We start from the raw sequence: 4371 nt of genomic DNA on the forward strand, positions 1-4371 counted from the left end.
GAAAATTCTTTCGGCTACGTCCTCGGGCAACACGATGTGACCGGAAAGAGAGAGCAGGCTATTTACTATCTGAGCAAGAAATTCACCAGTTATGAGTCCAAATACACTTTGTTGGAAAGGACCTGCTACGCTTGGGTCGCTCAGAAGTTGAGGCATTATTTGCAAGCCTACACCACTTACCTCATAACCAGGTTGGATCCTTTAAAATACATATTCCAGAAGCCAATACCCACTGAGAGACTAGCAAAGTGGCAGATCCTGCTTACGGAATTTGACATAGTATATGTCACTCGCACGACAATGAAAGCCCAAGCGTTAGCAGATCATTTGGCTAAAAATCCGGTCGATGATGAATACCAACCTTTGAATACTTACTTCCCGGATGAAGAGTTAAACTCAGTTGTGGCAATATCCGAAGACATCAATTCTTGGAAAATGTTCTTCGATGGAGCGGTAAACGCAAAAAGTGTCGGAATTGGGGCGATCTTGATCTCGCCCACCGGTCAGCATTACCCGGCCACCGCTAGGCTTCGGTTTTTCTGCACTAACAATATTGCCGAGTACGAAGCTTGCATTATGGGCATGAACATGGCAATCGACCAAGATGTTGAAGAATTGTTAATCATGGGAGACTCAGATTTGATTATCCGACAAGCTCAAGGAGAATGGGAAACCCGAGACGTCAAGCTCATTCCTTATAGGCAACATGTGGAAGAACTTGGCAAACGATTCAAGTCAATAGAGTTCAGGTACATTCCTCGCTGCCACAATAAACTAGCTGATACACTTGCCACTTTAGCCTCAATGTTGCCATACCCAGGCAATGCCTACATTGATCCATTGGAAATCCAAATTCGGGAAAGGCATGGTTATTGTAATACGGCTGAAACAGTACCAAATACCCAACCATGGTATCATGACAACAAAAGGTTTTTGAAAATGCAAGAATATCCCGAGCAAGCCAGTGGAGACCAAAAGAGAACCATTAGGCGGCACGCGAGTGGTTTCTTTTTGAGTGATGATGTCTTGTACAAGAGAACTCCGGACCTCAACTTGTTGAGATGTGTTGACACAAAAGAGGTTGGAAGAATTATGCATGAGGTACACGAGGGAGTATGCAGACCCCACATGAACGGGCATGTCTTAGCAAAGAAAATCCTTCGAGCGAGATATTACTGGATGACCATGAAAAAGGACTGTTTCAGCTTTGTCTGGAAGTGTCATCAGTGTCAGGTGCACGGTGATTTGATTCATGCACCTCCCACAGAACTACATCCCATGTCAGCACCTTGGCCATTTGTTGCCTGGGGTATGGACGTCATTGGGCCAATCGAGCCTAAAGCCTCAAATGGGCACAGATTCATACTAGTTGCCATTGACTACTTCACGAAATGGGTTGAAGCCATCACTCTCAAATCTGTCACTAAGAAAGCTGTGGTGGATTTCGTGCACTCCAATCTTATCTGCCGTTTTGGCATTCCTGCAACTATTATCACAGACAATGCTACAAACTTGAATAGTCATTTGATAGGAGAGATATGAGAACGATTCAAGATAACACACCAGAACTCTACTCCTTATCGGCCCAAAGCCAATGGTGCCGCTGAAGCAGCAAACAAAAACATCAAAAAGATTTTGAGAAAGATGATTCAAAGTTCCAGGCAATGGCATAAAAAGTTACCGTTTGCATTGTTGGGATATCGCACTACCGTGCACACGTCAATTGGAGCCACCCCGTATCTTTTGGTTTATGACACTGAAGCCGTAATACCCTCGAAGATTGAAATCCCCTCTCTCCGAATCATCGTTGAAGCTGAAATTGAAGACAGTGAGTGGGTCAAAACCCGGCTGGAACAGTTAACCTTGATCGATGAAAAGTGAATGGCCGCAGTCTTCCACGGGCTGTTGTACCAACAAAGAATGGCCCGTGCCTACAACAAGAAAGTGCGGCCTAGAAATTTCGAAGTAGGGCAACTCGTGTTAAGGCGCATCCTTTCCCATTACCAGGAAGCAAAAGGAAAATTTGCTCCTAATTGGAAGGGCCCATACATCATCAGAAAGATATTGCCAAAAGGGGCATTGTATTTGGGCGATATCGAAGGGAATAATCCTGAAGCAGCTGTAAATGCGGATGCAGTCAAGAGGTAGTATGTTTAGCTTTTCTGCAGTGACAACTTTGTCCGTTTGGGATGACGAAGGCTATCATTCTCGCTACCCAAACACTCCCCACCCTTTGCAAACCCATTAAAGCCGGTTACTCTTCTTTGATTACCCTCTTGGGAACCGTAAAGTGTAAAAAAAAAAGCAAAAGCAAAAAACAACAAAACAAATGTTTCCCTGAACTACGTTTGACTTGATTCCAAAAGGATACGTAGGCAGCCTCTCCCTGGGGTTCAGTCACACCAAAACAAAAATCCAATTTTCCCCAAAAGTGAAACTGGGGCAGATGTTATAATGGTTTGGCAATGAGCCTACCTAAACGGTTCCAAAGTTGTAATTTCATCCAGATTCATTTTACCCAAACCTTGTTCAAGTCCTTCTGATCAATCACCAAAGGCGTCAGAATTAGAAAACACAACTATTTGGATCCGATGCAATCGGACAAGGGAAATAAAATGAGAGAGTCTTATTGGTGAAAACCTACACGGGCACCATGAGGCGATGGTAAGCAGAGAAATGAAAAATGAAAGTCTTGTTAGTGAAAACTCGTAAAGAGCACTATAAGGCGACGGTGAGAAGAGAAATGAGAGAGGTCGATTGGCGAAAACCCGCAAAGGGCACCGTTGATCAAAAAGAAGAAATCCCTCACCACCATTAGTGTTGAAAGAGTCCTGGAAAGGTTTCTCAGTTTAAAAACACGGGTCGTAATGGGTATGTGAGAAGTTGGATAGTTGTGCGGATCGGACATCCAATCCAAGAAGCATGTCATTTCTATTGGTCTGCATGCACCCCAGATAAGTCCGTCCTTCCTCCCCGAAAGGGACACTTCTTTCTAAATTCATTTTCTTGCCTTTTGCTTACTTTTTCTTGAATCCCTTTCGGTCTAACTCTGTTTCCGAAACTAATACAAAGAAAAGGTGGAAAGATTGGCTTTACAGGGTCCTACCTAACAGAAGATGAAGAAAAGTACCCAGCCTCAGCGGGTGCATCAAGTCGATCCCGACTGGCCATGATGGCTGATGCTTTGAAATCAAATTTATCGAAAAGGAAAAGAAATCCAAAGGCAAAAGCCTAAAGGTAGAATAAAGTGAAAGGGTCGAAGCCCCACGTGGGTAAGCCGTCATGAAATCTTAAAAGCTAAGTCCCTCGGTTTGAAAAATAGATCAATCTTCAGAAAACCACTAAACAACAGAGGTTCTCATCAAAAGAGTTGGGCCGAGATCAAGTGATCAATGCAATCAAGGCCACAAAAACTGACCACCGTTTCAAACTAACAATTGTTCTTTGTTTGAAAAAAAATTGAAACAGGTGCAATCCAGAGCAACCGTGCAAGAAGCGGGTGCAACCGAAAAGGAAAAGATGCGCAAAAGCTAGAAACAACTTTGCAGCAAATAATCAATCCAAAAAGTGAAGTTTCCTCCAAGTTCTTTCCTGCATTTTATAAAAAAAATGAAATGAAAATGAAAAAGAAAGAAAAAGAAGAAAATCCAAACAAAATGATAGCTTAGATTCCCAACCTCAATATGTTACCCTTTTGCCAACATTAGGGCTCCAATCCCTGAGTTGAGTTTTTTAGACATAGGGCCTCCATTCCCTAGTCGCCTTTTGCCAACATTAGGGCTCCAATCCCTGAGTTGAGCCTTTTAGACATAGGGCCTCCATTCCCTAGTCGCCTTTTTGCCAACATTAGGGCTCCAATCCCTGAGTTGAGCCTTTTTAGACATAGGGCCTCCATTCCCTAGTCGCCTTTTTGCCAACATTAGGGCTCCAATCCCTGAGTTGAGCCTTTTAGACATAGGGCCTCCATTCCCTAGTCGCTTTTTGCCGACATTAGGGCTCCAATCCCTGAGTTGAGCCTTTTTAGACATAGTGCCTCCATTCCCTAGTCGCCCTTTTTGCCAACATTAGGGCTCTAATCCCTGAGTTTAGCCTTTTAGACATAGGGCCTCCATTCCCTAGTCGCCTTTTGCCAATATTAGGACTCCAATCCCTGAGTTGAGCTTTTTAGACATAGGGCCTCCATTCCCTATTCGCCTTTTTGCCAACATTAGGGCTCCAATCCCTGAGTTGAGCCTTTTTAGACATAGGGCCTCCATTCCCTAGTCTCCTTTTTTGCCAACATTAGGGCTCCAATCCCTGAGTTGAGCCTTTTAGACATAGGGCCTCCATTCCCTAGTCGTTTTTTGCCGACATTAGGGCTCCAATCCCTGA

This window comes from Nicotiana tabacum, chromosome 11 (genome assembly GCF_000715075.1).
Source record: "Nicotiana tabacum cultivar K326 chromosome 11, ASM71507v2, whole genome shotgun sequence".
In the NCBI taxonomy this organism is placed as follows: domain Eukaryota; kingdom Viridiplantae; phylum Streptophyta; class Magnoliopsida; order Solanales; family Solanaceae; genus Nicotiana; species Nicotiana tabacum.